Source organism: Tachypleus tridentatus, chromosome 12 (genome assembly GCF_004210375.1).
Source record: "Tachypleus tridentatus isolate NWPU-2018 chromosome 12, ASM421037v1, whole genome shotgun sequence".
In the NCBI taxonomy this organism is placed as follows: domain Eukaryota; kingdom Metazoa; phylum Arthropoda; class Merostomata; order Xiphosura; family Limulidae; genus Tachypleus; species Tachypleus tridentatus.
The window spans coordinates 43,462,240-43,481,828 of NC_134836.1; positions in this window are offsets into that span (position 1 = coordinate 43,462,240).

The window sequence follows — 19,589 nt, forward strand, 5'->3', positions numbered from 1 at the left end:
AGGTCCGTTCTGGCATTGCAGGCAATGGCAGCCCACATCATGACGCTGCCACCACCAAATCTGTTAACATCTTGCACAAAGTTTGCTGCAAAACGTTCACCTCGGCGACGGTAAACACGTGTCCTTTCATCCTGCCTACGAAGCATAAAACGTGATTCATCGCTGAACCAAACATGCCTCCATCGTCGATGAGGCCATACCCGATGTGCCCGCGTCCACTGCAGCCGTGCTTGACGATGTTGCTGGGTGAGGATGACGCCTCTGACTGGACGTCGAGGTCAGATTCCTGCATCTCGTAGACGGTTGCGTACGGTCTGATCGGAAATCTTACGCAGCCCTGGTATGGTTGAGGCAGTAGACGTCGCAGTGCAGTGGTGGTCCTATCCCGAAGGTGACGTAACCGAATGTAGCGATCTTGTGCGTGCGTGGTCACACGAGGTCTGCCAGATCGTGGACAGTCACGAGTTGAACCATGTTGTTGGTGACGATTCCATAGCCTTGTGATGGTGCTTGGGTAGACATTCACAGCTCTGGCAATATCTGATCGAGATTCGCCTGTTTCCAAGCGACCAATGGCGTTGGTGCGTTGTGCTTGGCGTAACTGTATTGCGTGTCGGTGGCTTAACATTGAGCTATGGAAACCGAGAAACCGTCACTTTTATAGGCACATGTTGTACTTGCAGAACATGCAGATCTCTCAAACAAATTTATTGGACACGCATGCGTTTTGGCGAAAAATCCAATGTTTTCCTCCGTTTTCAAAGTGCACAATCTTTATTGTCATTTTGGTTTGATAATCAGTGCCTTAACACGTGTAACATCATATACTCTGAGTTTGTAACGTTATTACATATATTTCTCTTTAGAATAACAAAAATATCCCAGGTGATTAAGGCGCTCGACTCGCAATCCAAGGGTCGCTGGTTTGAATCTCCGTCACATAATAAAAATGTTTGCCCTTTCAGCTATGGTGGCGTTATAATGTGACGGTCAATCTCACTATTCACTGGTAAAAGAGTAGCTTAAGAGTTGGCGGTGGGTGGTGATGACTAGCTGCCTTCCATATAGTCTTACATTGCTAAATTAGGGGCGGTTTGCGGAGATAGTCCTCGTGTAGCTTTGCGCAAAATTCAAACCAAATACTTTGACCCGAGGTTAATATAAATTACTTATTCGAGACCTGGAAACAAGAGTAAAAAAGTTTATAGGTTATGTTTTAAAAATATATAATCCTGGGACAAAGCCTAGAATTTGTATTTATTACTCGCAAATCTTTTAAATTAAATTTTGAAATATTATGTTACTCATTAAAGAAATACAAACCTTTCTACAACGCAAATGTAAAAACAGAGAAAATCAAGATATATAATTATTTAAATTAATGTTTGTTTTTTGAATTTGAAACAATTGTTGAAGAGATGTTCAATAAGCGTTATATTTAGATTAATAAATAAAATTATATATAAATAACAATTCGTTGTAAAAACCAAGATACCAAATATTCTATAACATTCTTAAATTAGGATAATTATGTATGAGTTTTTAATAAACTAATTTACATTATGAACATAAAATTCATTTACTGCTTTAAAATTATACGGTAAAATCGTTCATTTTTGTAAAAAAGTTATTTTTATCATATTTAAGAGAATAACTTTTTTTTAATTTTGAGATAAAGTGCATTTTTCTTACTGTGATATAAATAGCGTAAAAAAGAGGGAGCTTATTAATTTGCTTGCAGCTGCCATCTAGTGACTGATAATGTTATCATTAACTAGTAAATTTATGAAAACTACCTACAGGTATCACCATTTCTTTATATAAAAAAATCAACTACCTAGAATTATTCCTGTTGTAAAAAAATGATTAATTTAAATAGGTTGGATTATTAAGAATAGAAACATTTGCTTACCTTTCTTTATTCGCAACATATTGGCCAATGACGGATAATTCATTGTTATGAATAATACAAATAGATATCAGCAGGTCCTGAAATACAGAAATTTTTAATTAATAAATCTAAATGACAGTTATTATTCTTTACAGTATTCTGTCACGGGAATTTAGAATGAAACAAACTGTTGTCATCCACTATAGTTAGATTGTGTGCTTGTGGTCAGTACAATGAATAGAAACGAACTTGGCAGAGGTTTAGTTTAGAGAGAGAGAAGTCTGATGAATTCTCTCCCTAACAGGGGTGGTCAGGAATGTTGTAGTTCCTCTTCGTTCTGGCTCATGGAAGATTATTTACTTTTACGTTGGAGTTTTCCTGTAACTTTTATTTGACTTGTTAAGAGTAATGAAATAAGGTGGGGCATTATGAAAAGAACGGATGAGAAAGAAGAGCGAGACAAAGGTGGCATAATGGAACTAGGCCAGGCCGGAGCCCTTCGTCCGTACAGCAGACTATACGAAAAAAACATCAACACAAACGACACGATTCGGGGCCGAGCCGGCCTTGGCTAGGGTCTAAAGATCCAATGCCTGAGATTTGGATGTGGGGGGAAACGGGAGTACCCAGAGAAAACCCACTCACAGGACAGGCGCCGAATGTTTTACCTGTCCTGTGCCAAATGGTAGCACAATACAACACAAAGGGTTATTTATGTTCTCCCCATGAGGGGTATCTAAACCAGGTTTCTGTCGTTCTATGTCTGCAGAAATATTGCTGTGCCACTTCAGTTAGTTTTACACTTTTATTTCGTTTAGAAACAGCTAGAATAAATATCTTTTCTAATTAAGGAACACAAGTGTGTTGAAAAGCTTTCTCTTCTATATATGCACACACACACATAAAAATCTAGAGCTAAGTGCCAAAATCAACTGAAATTACTTATTACAGCAAATTATTTTATTTAGGAAATAAGAGTGTGGAAACTAAGCGTAATACTTAGAAACTTGAAAAAAGGGTTGACTTGAGTGTCTAAGATGTTTGGATAAAATTACCTCTCATTGCAAAAATCAAAAATCTTTCCATTAGCGGAATGAGAGTGAAAAATGTTAACCAATCTTCCCAGCGTAACTTAATTAAGAAAATAAGAAGAAGAAGACGAAAGAGAAAAATAAGGTGTTGTATTGGAGAAACTGCTTCAAATTAAACACAAACTACCTTTAATTAGTCTTAGTCAATACACACATATTGTTATGAAATAAAAATGATGTAAATTACATCATTAAAACTATCGAATAACTTTTGACTGATGTAGCAATTCATATTAGTTACATATATTGATATTATATTTTAATCTTTGTATTAAGATGATGTACTCTCATTATATTATTCACTTATAAATAAAAGTACATATGCGAAAATTTACAGAATGTATATTGATATAAGAAGAAAAAAATCAATATTCTATATTATTGTTTACAGACAGACCTGGATACTTGTGTGCAGTCGCATAAAGCAACAAGGACAATAGTTGAACAGAAATACCTCAGTTCAAGTTAGGTCACTCTTCAAAATTATTCATTTTTAATCATGTGTGTTTAATCACTACCACTAATGTAATGCGTTTTGATATTATTTACAACGTTTGTATTTTCGTTTGCTAATTTAAATTAAATGTTACTAGTTCGACTTCGCTTTTTTTTTTCTTTGTTAGGTTGTAAAGCTACTCGAGGGCTATCTAAGATAGCCGTCCCTAATTTAGAAGTGATAGACCAGAGAAAAGGAGGGTAATCAACACCACCTACCGTCAGCTTTTTTGCTTTTGTTTACTAAAGAATAGTGGGATCAGTCGTGAAAGATAGCATAAGAAGCTTCATTGTATGTTGACAGTTCAGCTGTAAAACAATCTCTTTTTGAACCACAAAATATTGTTGAAACGCAGAACTACACAATTGGCTCTATATATTCTGCCACTGAGGGTATCGAAATCCGAGGTTCAACTAATAAGCTTTCAGTATTTCATGACCATTCTTCGTCCCCAGTGATTTAAATATTAAGTAATACAGTTTTTGTTAATAAATAATCATATATTCAATTGCATAAATATAAGGATCAGTTTTATTGATTGGCATTATTGGTGTTTAATTCAAATGCCTCTTCGAGAGAGTAAAGACACCAAAGTGCGTCAAACTTTGAAAATATAATTGATTGCTCTTTACATATCCTTTTCCGATCGACATAAATGTAGCTTTTGAAAGTAAATTATTAGAAGTATTTATCAATAACTAGTTTTACTAGACACTTTTCCCACACATCATTAAACAGTTTACTCTTTTACTTTTGTATCGGTCCGGCATGGCCAAGCGTGTTGAGGCGTGTGCCTCTTAATCTGTGGGTCGCATCCCCGTCGCGCCAAACACGCTCGCCCTTTTAGCCGTGGGGGCGTTATAATGTTAGGGTCAATCCTACTATAAAAGAGTTGGCTGTGGGGGTGATGACTAACTAGCTACTTTCCCTCTAATCTTACACTGCTAAATTAGGGACAACTAGCACAGATGTCCCTCGAGTAGCTTTGTGCGAAATTCAAAACAAACAAACAATACTTTTGTATTAGTTATTGTTTATTTACATAAGTAGATAAAAGTATAAAAATCAACAGATATTATTTATTTAGAACGTGTAGTAATAAAATTTGTTATATTTTACAGTAACATAATATATTTTGTTATACTTAGTATTGTTGTCATTTAGCTCAATATTTATTATTGTTGTTGTAAAAGTACCCCGCTAGTACAGCGTTAAGTCTACGGATTTACAACACTATAATCAAGGGGTTCGATTACCTTCGGTAGGATCAGCAGATAGTATGAGGTGGGTTTGTTATTAGAAACGCATACATTATTGTAAAATATGATAAATGTCATTCACTCATATTTTGCACGACAAAGTTAGTATGTTTTATGTTTAAATATAAAACTATTTCTCTTCTCTATGATTCAATTACCGTTTCTAAGTGAACAGAGTAACACTACATTTTACATCATAAATAATCTGTTGATTTACATTTAACCTATAAAATAATGTGAATCGCTTGATGAAATAATTAGAATACGTCACCCAAACCAATAATGTTTTATGTAAATGTATAAATTTAAAAAAAAAATTACAAGTCAGTGCTATTAATCTAAATTTCGTTATTGTGTTATTCGTTATTATTCTAAATCTTAGAATAATAGTGTTCTTTCTTTTGATCCAGTAATGTACTAAGTAAGAAACATGGTATTAAACTTGTGAAAAATTATGTGTAGTTGCTTCAACCTTTTGTTGGGTAATGTGAGATATCTGTTTCTAATATTAAATGTGGCCCAACACGGTCAGGTGGGTTAAGGCGTTCGACTCGTAATCCGAAGGTCGAAGATTCGAATCCAGGTCGCACCAAACATTCTCGTTCTCCCAGCCGTGGGGGCGTTATAATTTTACGGTCAATCCCACTATTCGTTGGTAAAAGAGTAGCCCAAGAGTTGGCGGTGGGTGGTGATGACTAGCTGCCTTCCCTCTAGTCTTACACTGCTAAATTAGGGACGGCTAGCGCAGATAGCCCTCGCGTAGCTTTGCGCAATATTCCAAAACCAACAAACGAACACTGCACGAAATTAAAGAAAACAAACACATACAGATATTTTGTAAGTTTTCTTCTCTTACCTGGTGAAACACGTGTATATACATGAATACATGATATTCTGCTTCCTCTAATTAGGAATAAAAGTCTTTAAACTATGTTTTATTTAGTTGGAATAATATTGATTATTGTTCGGGATGAAGATGTATACATATATATATTCATACACATATAAATATATGATATGTTAATCTTTGTTTCTCTTCTGGAAACGGCTCGAAACTTCAGACAAAAAAAATTGAATAACATTTGTATTATTTAAAATGTCATCAAAATTCGAAGCCAAATATTTTCTTAATGTCAGTAACTTTAGTTTTATGTAATTAATAAACTTCTATATGTTTTCGATCACCAGCTATGATCAGTCTAATTGTCCGAGATGAATTATAATACGTAACATTACTCCATGCGTGCAGACAACAACATCAATACAGAAAATAGAAAATTATGACATTTTTGACTTAGACTTAATATATGTATGTTTGTGTATCAGACTTTTATTTTAATTGAAAGGAATGTAAACAGTATATAGCAATCTATCAACATATTTTTACAAATTAAATTTGTATATGTTTTATAAGACATAAATTTTAATTTCAATGTATATATACATACATACATATGTATGCAGGAAATAGTAGTTACCTTGCCACTATGTACATCAGGTGAGAAACAAATACTACGCAACATTGCCCATTAATTATTGAAAAAATAATAAATTACTTATTTACTAAACTTATTTGCTTTAGCTTTTTATTTATAAGTAAACCAATGAAGAAGTGATTTGGCAGTGGGAAAATTTTAAATTATTCGTCTTTACAATTGCCAATAATTAGGCAGGCTTAAGTCTTTACTTTAAAAACAGTTGTTATAATATATTTTGCTCCAATGAGACCGATTGTAACAGTGCACAAACTATTGTGTAATGGTCGGGAATACATGTTAAACAAGTGATTCCTCGTAACTTTCCATAAACTATAAGATTAAAAGACATTAAGATGGCGCCACCATCGCAAAACGTTAAGATTGTAAATCTTTCCCAAACTCATCCCAGCCCGACATGACCAGGTGATTAAGGCACTCGTTTCTAATCTGATGGTCGTGGGTTCGAATCCCCGTCATGCCGAACATGCTTGCCTTTTCAATCTTGGGGACGTTATAATGTGATGGTCAATCCCACTATTCGTTGGTAAAAGAATAGCTCAAGAGTTGGCGGTGGGTGGTGATGACTGGCTGCCTTCCCTCTAGTCTTACACTGCTAAATTAGGTACTGCAAGCACAGATAACCCTCGTGTAGGTATGCGTGAAATTCAAAACAATCCAATACCAAACTTATTAAATTTAATCTTAAATATATTACATAACTAGAACTTTAAATACGTTATATGATTTTACTCAATTATGGGTTATTTGAAAAATCTTCTTACGCCATTTTATCTTCTAATAGTTTTAGAAACTTCCATTGATTTTCGTTATCTGATTTCAATAAAGTTAAAACACAAATTTGATGTGTGTGTAGGTTTTCTGATAGCAAAGCCACATAGGGTTATCATCGGTGTCCACTGAGAGTAATTGAACCCCTGATTTTAGCGTTTAAGTTCTCGGACTTACTGCTGTTCCAGCGGGGGACAATTTTAATACAGGCAATAGCGATCGTGTTGATTGTGATTCATTAGAATAGAGGAAATAATAAATGTTTTCAATGAATGTTGTCAAATAAGTATAATTAAATCAACTCTTTTAACTTACTTCTATTGCATACTAGTTAATCGTTACAATACAAACCATTAATATTCTTATATGACGAGAGAGCTTTAATTTTACTGTAAAACCACTGAAATTGTGTTTTCGAAAAAATCTGCCTGAACTCTGCGACATGTTACAATCAAGAACAATGATAAACACATCATCACCATCTTATATTTGAGGGTATATACGTGTGAAAGTTTACTTCCTTGAAATCCAGTTATTTATATTGTTGAATTAGAATATAACGCATCTTCTACAGCATAGAATAATTCAAATATATACTGGTGTTTTGTAAAAAGTATATGGAAAGTAGAACCTTATGCAAATCGGATTATAGAAATAATTTTTTTCTTTGTTCTAGTATCCCTTTATGATTCTAGCCTTCAGTCTAGTATAGATCTTACACTAACAAGATATATCAGGTTCACATTGTTGGTTGACCCACCATCTATCCAGGTGGTCATCAATAATGTGTCCATTATACTGTAATCACCAACTTAACCGAATGAAGGTTAACTTATTCTTTTTGGGAAGGGCTATCTCAATCTATTCCGACAGTTTTATTATACATAATGAAGATGAATGAGTCGCGGTAAAGCACTCGATTTGGAACATAACCTGCAATGGCAAGAAATTGTAATGAATAACTATTCTCTGTTCAGTCTGTGTTGTTGTTTTCTGTGGCGTAACACGTAACATAAGTGTTAAATCTTTATAACATGAGAGAAACTGACATATTTTATTGTTTTTGTATTTAATATCATAGATTTATAAATGAAAATGTGGTATATTAATGAAACTATTTTTTTCTCATAAATATCCTGAGCATAATTACTTCTTCAAAACTACTATATCTGCGCAGTAGTAAAATAATGTAAGTGTATAACACCCGTAAGAAAAGCAAACAAATAAATCTACGATTTAAACTTTCGCGGTATTTGTAAGTCGAGAATGTGTTTATCAACACACCTATATGAAACTACTGCATTTTTTCTCGTGTCTTACGGTTAAATGTAAATCAATTAACATACATTTGTGTATTTTTTCATTAGGTAGAATTGTATTTTTTATTACTTGATTCTAATAAAAGAGAATGTAATTAGGGAATAACAACTGTGTTATATAAAAGAAAAATGTGTTGCGCATGTTTTTCCTTAAGGATATTTTAGAAGTTCCTTATGAAAATATGTTAGTAGATTGTCTATTCGTTACCTCCATTCCTGTGTCTAAAACCTTATAACGCTAAAATTCGGGCTTCGATACCCGTGTTAGGCAAGACACATCCTATTTCTTTGTTTTGCTCTCAACACCAAAAGAAACAGATTAATTTTGTTTCATTTTATTTAACGTGTTTGACGATAATTTATTTTCTTTGAATTGCTGCATTGCAGCCAGATAATGTTAATAGCATAAATTTGGACATGTGCCATAGTTACAGAGTGGTGATTCCAAAACTTTAGGCACGTGTGTAACTAGTGGCCCAATTTGCATATTCCTATTATACGGTAATATTGATAACATAATTACTAAAATTAGCTGGTATGTGACAGTTTAATTAATAAATATACGTGTACAGTTAACTGTTATCTTTTGAAAGCTTAGCATGATGTCTTTATCTTTTACACATGATTTATTGTTTAATTTCAGAAGGACGCTTTATTCTTTCAATTTGTTATTTAGTTCGAGTTACAGTCAAACACTAACGATTGTTAGAGAAATATTTTGAGTAACTCATAGAACGTATTGTTTACGAGTTCATAGAAACGTATGTTCCGATATTAAATTTAGTGCAATCACTTGGGTTAGGAAGAATCATTAGTTGTGGGGCTTGCAGCTAGTTCTTACGGTTCTAACAATATTTCAGTGAAGAGTGCCTATTTCTTGATGATATCAGCAAACTCTTTGACAGCGACGCCTCTGGGTGTGATGAGTTAATAACAGATAAAAAATGCTGATGCTGCCGTATTGCCTTTCAAAATCAACGTTAGTTTGGCACGATACCTCTAATATACCTCTAACACAGCAGTTTTAGGCATAGATTATAGGAAATGTATTTAAAACATACCTTGAGATCAAAACTCATGTAAACCCACAAAAGTAAAAAGAAAAGAGTAAAATACCTGAGAACTATGTTTTATGTTCTTTTAAAATACCTGAAAAATGTGTTTCATGTTCTTTTAAAATACATGGTGAAAGGTGAAATATTATGTTTATTGGAATATTGTAAAAAAATGGAAATTAAAGTTCGTTTTTAATTCGTGCAGAACTTGAAACTATATGTTTGTTTATTTAGCATTTCGATAACAGTAGTTTAATAATGCTGAAGTAAGTTTATCTCTCCATTATTATTACATTTCTTGACACAAATATAAGTTATAAAGTTTAACTTGTATATTTTAAATTTTCTGACTGTTCCATCTATTACACTGTACTTAATATATATAAATATAATAAAAATAATAACTCTTTATTAGTTGCTGTAATATGTGTTAAAATATATAATTTTACATACAACTTTCTACTACTTATTTGTTTTGTATGACGAAGAAGCACTTTTACAAGCGAATTATACGTATTATATGAAAACTAACAATGATTTTCAACGTTCATTTCTGTTTTTGTCTTTTCAGACTAATTACATTTTGAAACTTACGTTCATATACCGTTAAAATGTATAGAGATTGCATTGCTGCAGAGTTGGTCAGAGAAGCCAATGTTATAATGATTTTAAATGGTATGTGTGTTGGGTTGCATAACGTTTATAATACAGATCCATGTCCTATTTCTAAGCTTAATTTTTTTCATTTGTTTGGGTTAGAAAAAAAATGAAAACCTTGTAAGATTCATAAAAGATCTACTTAAATAAATATACTTTCAGATATTTTCAAAGGTATTTAATAAGTTGCATTATTATCTGTATTTTATAACTTATAAAGAAATATCGAAGTTATTAAAAAGCAAAAAAAAGTTTTGTCGTGTTTATTTTCCTTCGCGAAGAAACCCAATTCAATTCTTTTTTACGACGTTTCAAGAAGGTCTTTCATTCATATCTGCGAAATAACTCCAGTAAAACACTTTATATGTTGATGTCAGACAATAAGAACATAAGGTAACTAATAATACTTTATAAACCATTTAAGTGCAAATTAATTTATGAAACTTTATCACTTATTTTACCGCCACCAAAACCCAGCCTCAAAAGATTTCTTTTCTTTACTATTCAGCTGTGTACGAGTGGAATAACTCTAGGCTTTAACTTGTTAACATAGAACAATAATATGACAATGAAATAAAACATGTTATTTTAAAAAGTGGTACTCTTGTTTTTTATAATTTAAGACTGGAATATTTGTTTAACGCTGTAATTTTACATAATTTTTATACGTGAAAGATGTGATATATTTCATTTCTCTTTTTTTTTCCCTTTAAAACAACAAGAAGCCGAGATCAAATTAAATAAGAAAAAGTTAGAAAACAAGGGGGGAATCCTCAGTAGCCGCGGTACTTGAAACTTTTATGCGGGGCTAGAGTACATTAAGTGGGGCGCGCTTATACCCTATTCAATTTTATTATTCATCAGGATTTATAGAGGTCTATCCTCAAACTGAGATTCTTTGAGGCAGGATTAGAATACAAAAATTAAATGGTCAAATGAAGGTTTACCTCATTAAAAGCTAAACTGTAATTATATCTCGAATTGGTCAAGAGCTGACGGAACTATGAACTAAAAGTTTGCATTTGAAAGACTGATATACATTCTACGAGTCGCTATGTCGCGGTTAAATATAAAAATAAAATTTTCATTTTGGAAGACCCTTTTTTTAACCACAGTTGAAGATGTGAGATGATATACAGGTTGAACGAAAAGTAAAAATACTAGTAGTAATTATCCCCACCTTTGACTATCACACAAAGAATTTCCATGTATTTAATTATGTTTATGAGATATAATTACAAATTATTTTGTCCAAACGATGTCCACTTACAAATTTAATGTTTACCCATAGATGTCACTACCAACACAACTTATATCTAACTTTTTATTTTTTTTACAAATATTTATATATTTATAAGTATGTATATAATTGTGTCCGGAAACATTACGGTAATACAATATTAGATTTTCTAGCACCTATTTATGAGCATAATGAAAAATAGTTCGTGAAGAAACGTGTTACATTCTTCAACAAAATGTCAGTATTTGTATTCTTTAAGTTCTGTTGAAACATGTAGAAAGTTTTCTACAGAAAATATTTTTTTGTTATATTTACCATCCTTTGTTAACAAACTCTGTATTTGTACGACACAAAAGCGATCGTCACTGGAAGTGAATATATATTCTTTATCAAACGGACTAATTTAAAGTTTTTTACTATCTCAAATGTTCAAAATGAAGAATCACAGGGTCAATAATTAAAACAAAACGTTTGCTTTACACAATGTAGTTAAAAGCAATTTTTGTTTATTCAAACGAAGTTTTTACCAAATTTTTTTATTGTTAAATATGAAAATCTTTTCATGCAATTAAGTTGAAACGACAAGCATTTTATGAAAGTTTTATGTAGAAGAAATTTACTCTCTGTTATGCTTTATCTATTCTTGTGTAATTTATTATTCTGCACTTTTGAACTGTTTATTCTTCATCTTTGTAAGAATATATAACGATTAATTTCACGATATATTCCATTACTTGTTATTTTATTAAAACTAATTATACTATAATGTTATAATAACAGGATCTGTTTGGTTTATTTTGGTTATTCGCAATGAAATACAGAAGAGCTGTATGTGGTAACTGCCATTAATTTTGAGCTCATAAACTATCAAGAAGGCAAGTAATGAATAGAACCAACCGTCAACTAACTATGGGTTAGTCTTTTCGATCAATAGAAATTCATCTACAATTTAAAAATATCTAAATAATCTAAAGTGGTTTGATTTGTTTGGTTTATTTTGAATTTTGCGCAAAGCTACATGAGGGCTATCTACGCTAGCCGCCCCTAATTTAGCAGTGTAAGACGAGAGGGAGAGCAGTTAGTCATCACCACCAACCGCCAACTCTTGGGTTACTCTTTTACCAACGAATAGTGGGATTGACCGTAACTTATAACGCCCCCGCAGCTGAAATAGCAAGCATGTTTGGTGCAACGGGGATTCGAACCCGCGACTCTCGGATTACGAGTCGAGTTCAGTAGAGTGAAATAAACGATGTGATCAATAATCGCTAGAATTGTATAAAGAGAACTGCACAGTCATCGATAAGGGTACTTTATGTGAGATCCATCATTGAAATCACTGACGGTTTCCAAAAACATTTGTTTGGTGTTTACTATAGATTTCGGATTGTGAAGAATAAATATTTCGTATCAGATTTTTTCTCTAAACTAAATACTTTTCCTCATTTTTATTTTATGATTCCAATTGTAGTTTAACACGCACGTACTTACAGGTAGGACGTGAAATATTTGTTTGTTGTTGAGTGTTAAGTTACAGAAATGGACTGTTTCTGAAGTACCAAAGAGGTATGTTCAAACCTGTTTCTTTTTGGATATATAAATCTTCAGGATTACAGCTGCCACACTGTATTAATATTTTATTTAGATTATAATAAAAATAATCACTTAATTAAAGAATTATTTTCAGAAAAATAAGAGTATATAAAAATATTGTATGGAAAAAATAAATACGTTTGTACAATTATAATTAGTAAAAATATTTATATTTAATATACGCACTAAATTTTAAAATATTAAATACGCAGCATTGTAAATCAAATACATTAAAATAGTGCGTACAAAAGTAACTGTTTCATGCCTTCATGTTTCGAAGAAATAAACTAGTCAATGATATTGAATATTGGTATTAATTTCGCAAAGTTACACAAAGGTTATCTGAACTAGCTGTTCCTAATTGTGCAGTGTAAGACGAGAGGGAAAGCAGTTAGTCATCACCACCCACCGCCAACTCTTGGGTTACACTTTAACAACGAATAGTGGGATTGATCGTAACATTATAACGCCCTCGCAGCTGAAATAGCAAGCATGTTTGGTGCAACGGGGATTCGAACTCGCGACTCTCGAATTACGTGTCGAGTGCCTTAACCACCAGGTCATGTCGGGCCTCTGAAGTGCGGAACGCAATTTTATCTGGGAGTAAAATACGAATCATGGACTTTCGTATTCACAATCTGACATGCTAATAAACACATTGTAGTTTATTGTAAGTTACTTGACTGTTTATTACATTTGGCCACTTTAACGTGAGATATTTGAGGTTCAATACAAAGTTTAACATTATGAGTACACAAACATATTGTATAAGTTACTTAAACTGTTAACGATCATTTGTATTTCGTTTCTTTCAGACTTTTATAAAACATCCTAGATGGTGTAATTAACTTCTGGAACAAAAGTGTAAACACCCAAAAATCAGAATTTAGACTACTTTGTTCCATGATTAATTGTAATTTTCATCCATAACTATTCCCGAAAGTGGTCGACAAAATAGTCCGAAGATTAATCGTGAGCTCGGCTACTCAAGCGATATATAATCGTGAGCTCGGCTACTCAAGCGATATATTTACTAAAACTTAGTATAATAAAAGGACCTTGGAATTTTGTAAAGTTCATTTATCAATTATCAAGAGAGAAGACATTCACTGGTTCTAATTAAAATTCCTCGCATATGGTAAGAGTCGAGAAATTGCCAAGCTCAGTGACCGAGAAATGTTAACATGTGTTGTTTACATACATGTAAATCATTAAAATACTTACCTGTAAATATTTTTATACTTAGTCATACATATACAGAATTAAAGAACGTCTTGATTTTAAAATATAATTAATGGTGTATTTCATCAACAATAGTTCTTTTCAAGCTTTAGGAAAGCTCCACTTCCAACTATTTTTATTATTATTATTATCGTTGTTTTTTGTATTTTTGCATACGTAATTTGTAGAAATGAGCTTTACCACCTTCTAAAGGCCTTTGGTTGTTGATACTATAGTTTTAGTAAAAGCTAAGAATGTTCTTTTGTCATACGTAATATGCGTTGATGATATCGTATAAAAAATGCACAAAATCTACAGCAACACCAAGGTTGTAGTTTAAGCTTTACAGAGTCTTCAACCATCATCTATGGTTATGAACTTTTGAGTTTCAGCACAATTTCCACTGCAGAAGGGGTTTCACTATTACATTGAATTATCGGTTATCCAGCTAATCCTCTTTTCCTTACGTTATTTTAGAGGACATCATCCTGCGTGGATGACGACTGCTCAATGTCCCATCTTAACTGTTTCAAGGCATATAAATTTAATGGAGATTTATGAGAATAGTACACCATGAATTGTTGTATTTTCGTGTTATGGATTGACAGCCCTGCTAACTTGGTCATATGGTTATCTGTTTTATGTTGGTGGACACGCAATAGGATCAACACGTTAGTCTGATAATATAGAGAGTTCATCAAGGATGTTTTCTACATTTTATGGCTGTTTAACTTACTATTATAGCTATAGCCACCAATCACTATAAATCCTTTTAAACAGTTCAAGATATAATTTGTATATTTTTTGAAATATTGTATCACTGATAGGGCAATAATGAATCGTTTTAGAAAGTTGGTTTTCAGTTTGGCTATGGACCTTATGAGAAATTTGGAATACAGTTCGTATGTTATTTTGTATACATAAATCCAAAAAAAAATATTTTGTTTGCAGTTCCAAAAGAGGGTAAGCAGTCATTGCCAAGTGGGTAGGGCGCCCGATACGCCATCTGCGTACCACAAATCAAGTTCGCTATTTCAGCCGTGTGTGTGTGTTTTCTTGTAGTAAAACCATATCGGGCTAACTGCTGAGTCCACCGAAAGAAACCGAACCCTTGATTTTAACATTGTAAATCTGTAGACTTACCGTTTTACCGGTGGGGGACTTCAGCCGTGTGGGCGATATTAACATTACAGTCAATCCCACTATTCGTTGGTAAAAAAATAGTAGTAAGAAAGATGAAAGTGAGAGGTGATGACTACCTTCCTTTCTTCTGGTCTTTTACTGCTAAATTAGGAATGGCTAGCGCAGATAGCCTTCGTGTAATTTTCGTGAAAATTAAATACAATCCAGAGAAGTTCCTAGTTCGGCTACCAGGGTACTATCAGTGATATACTGTGTAAATTTCTTCAGCCTCTTCAAGTGTATGACTGATTGTGGGTTTTTAGGCGCGACATAGCAATTCATAAAAGGCTCTGATTTTGTTATTGTACAAATTTTTAGTTTATAGTTTCATCGTCTCTTACCTGATTTTTGGGCTCGGGAGGTTAAACCCTTTCATTTTATGTATTTGATCAAGCCCAGGATCTAACAAAATAATTTACTCTAATCCTGCCGAGAATAATTTAAATTTAAGGGGGGCTGATAGCAGTCCTGATGAGTAATACAATTGAGTCGGATATGCACGCGCCCCATACCTGGTAAAGCTAACGCTTAAAAATATAGCTAATAAAAATAAGAAAGAGGTCTCATTGATTAATTTACTTTATATCTGGCTAAAAGATTTTCAAGTACCAAGGATATTGAGGGTAGTTTTGTTCCACGTATAGAGATCCGTTTTTCCTTCCTGTTTTACTGATAAGGCTAAACATTATGGATATACTTCTTTTTGACACATTAAAGTTATATGGGCCCGATGGATAAGGCACTGGACTCAATGGTCAATTACAATGGTTCTGTCGCTTCGGGCCCGGCATGGCCAAGCGTGTTAAGGAGTTCGATTCGTAATCTGAGGGTTGCAGGTTCAAATCCCCATCACACCGAACATGCTCGCCTTTTCAGCCGTGGAGACGTTGTAATGCGATGGTCAATCCCTTTATTCGTTGATAAAAGAGCAGCTCAAGAGTTGGCAGTGAGTGGTGATGACTAGCTGCCTTCCCTCTAGTCTTACGCTACTAAATTAGGGACGGCTAGCACAGATAGCCCTCGAGTAGCTTTGCGCGAATGTCAAAACAAACAAACAAAGTTATATGTTTTGCATGCTTTTAAAATTGAAGAATAGAAAAGCTTTCCTGCTGTGTAATAATCGCAAATCGCTTCACTTCAGTTTAATTGCAACAACAACAGTTGGGCTTTTACTCTGTGTAGTGACAGGTTTCAGAAATATCCAAGGTCTTGGTGATTGATTATACTATCAAAGATTATAAACCACATTCTGTATCATTTGTCATATCTTTTTATTGATTACATGTAATAATATGTTTCTGTTTCAGAGCAACCTTAGATTTGGAGAAATTTAAATTCTTGTCATTTAATACCATTTGAATTAATTTTTCTCAATAAATACATTTTTCCACAAAATAGGGAGTATTAAGTAAGTTGGTTTATTAGTTGTTAAAGTATTAAGTAAGTTGGTTAATAGTTATTATCTACTTAATCAAAGGTCTTGTAGTTGACAGGTAATGAAATTATGAACACTAAATGAAGTTCAAACTGTTAATTATTAATACAAGGAGATACGAGTCACATCTCTCTATAATCAAGTTCATCTCGGTTGCCTAAAACACCAATTATCCATATTGTAAAACACGTGTAGCGAGTGACTATGATCTAGTGCCAGTGTCATGATCCGTCTAGTATTCATGAGTAACAGTAACTCACATCTTAGAATCTCGAATTAGCATAGTGCATCATTCTGATTTAGATGTTAACAACTAATGTCAACCTGTAAATCATCAGTTACATTAGATTAGTTTCATGCAATCCCCGAAGCCCTGCTGTATTACCAGCACAGTGTTTCATTCATTTCTAATCTTCAGAAAATATTACTAGGTCACTATTATGATGTGTGGAACCTAATCCTTCATTTCATAAATCTCATTTTCCTTAAGCAAATTTCGCTTGGAGAGTATTTTTTTACGTGCTTTCTCATTTTAACTTAAAATCGCTCAGAGTTAACACCATATTTTTTTTTGTAATGTGTTGATATACTGTATACGTAAGTTATGATTTCACTTGACTACTGCATTATATATATATATATGTAACGGTTGTTATACCTGAAGAAACTACCATTGGTGCTGTTAGATATGTCTTTTGTTATGGGAAGAATGTATGCGGCTCTACACACGTACGTTTTTATAGATTCTGAAAACCCTTCAACTGTCAAAACTTCCAAGTTCTTTCTCACTCATGAATAATGTATCTGTTTGCTTAAAAAAACGCATGAGCTTTGTGGCTTCATTTTGATTTATAATTGAGTTTGAAGAAATAGAGAAGTTATATTGCGATTTTGATATATCATCGCTTGTCTTAAAATACATGAATAGAAACTTTTTAGAAAAATAAACATTTAACGACGTTAATTTATTTTGCTGAAATAGAAAATATATGGGAATTTTTTTAAGTTATCGAAAAATAACATTCGATTGTGGATTAATATGAAAAACCCCAAACAACAGATATCTTAAAAAAAAAATCAGCGAAAAATTAGCGTATGAAAAATATCCACTAGAGCAAAATGTTCCTCTACAATAATCAATCAGTAAACTACACACTACTTCAAGACAGCATGTAGTTAATAATATCCTTATAAAAATAATTCAACATCAGCGCACTGTTTCGTCAAGTACGTTTTAGGACTAAATGTATATTTCAGTTAGTAGAGTCTTAGACGAACATAAATGCACATGGATAACACATTACTGTTATATGTGTACATTGATATAGAAAATCATTTAATACAATTTTATACTTGTTGTATAAGTCATTCTCTTCTCTTTTAAGTTGCAAATAATGTTACCATTAATATGTTAAAAGGCAACTCACTTTATGCCTTTGTTTAGTAATACAATTTGTAGTTGATAAATAACACAAAACAAAAGCATCCTCAGAGGCTTTATAAATGTACATATCATATTACTTTACATTTACCCTAAGACGGTTAGAGCTTATAAAATTTACTGAATTTCAGTAGAGTGAAATGAACGATGTGATCAATAATCGCTAGAATTGTATAAAAGAGAACTGCACAGTCATCGATTAGGGTACTTTATGTGAGATCCATCATTGAAATCACTGACGGTTTCCAAAAACATTTGTTTGATGTTAACTATAGATTTCGGACTGTGAAGAATAAATATTTCGCATCAGATTTTTTCTCTAAACGAAATACTTTTCCTCATTTTTATTTTATGATACCAACTGTACTTTAACACGCACGTACTTACAGGTAGGACGTGAAATATTTGTTTGTTGTTGAGTGTTAAGTTACAGAAATGGACTGTTTCTGAAGTACCAAAGAGGTATGTTCAAACCTGTTTCTTTTTGGATATATAAATCTTCATGATTACAGCTGCTACACTGTATTAATATTTTATTTAGATTACAATAAAAATAATCACTTAATTAAAGAATTATTTTTCAGAAAAGTAAGAGTAAATAAAAATATTGTATGGAAAAAAAAATACGTTTGTACAATTATATTTGGTAAAAATATTTCTATTTAATATACACACTAAATTTTAAAATATTAAATACATAGCATTGTAAATCAAATACATTAAAATAGTACGTACAAAAGTAACTGTTTCATTCCTTCATGTTTCGAATAAATAAACTAGTCAATGATATTGAATATTGGTATTAATTTTGCAAAGCTACTCGAAGGCTATCTGCACTAGCCGTCCCTAATTTTGTAGTGTAAGACTAGAGGGAAGACAGCTAGTTATCGCCATCCAATGCCAACTCTTGGGCTAATCTTTTACCGACGCATAGTGGGATTGACCGTTACATTATAACACCCCTATGACTGAAAGGAGGAGCATGTTTGGTGTGACGGGAATTCGAACCTGTAACCCTCGGATTACGAGTTGCCTTATCCACCTGGCCAAATGAATACTGTCAGACTTACACGTATTGAATTAATTCACATTGTTGGCGACACGTGGAACAAGATTTCACTACCGAATACCGTTAAGTTATTTTCTTAACAAATATACTTTTTATTAATTCCTTTAAATATTCCGTTTCGTTATTTAATGTTTAAGTACGTCGTCGAAAGATTCAGATACACCCACAAAAAACACAAGTGTCTTTGACCACCCACAGAAAAAGTGGGCGTTTTGTTAGATAATACTATCAATTCGTAAGTTGGAGAATAATTGAGGCGGATCTCCTGTATGATGTCCCACAGCGATATCCACCTAACCTTTTTCAAAGTCTATCATTTTAAACTAGTTTTAGCTCATTTTGTTTTGGAAAAAAACAAAACAACAACAAACAC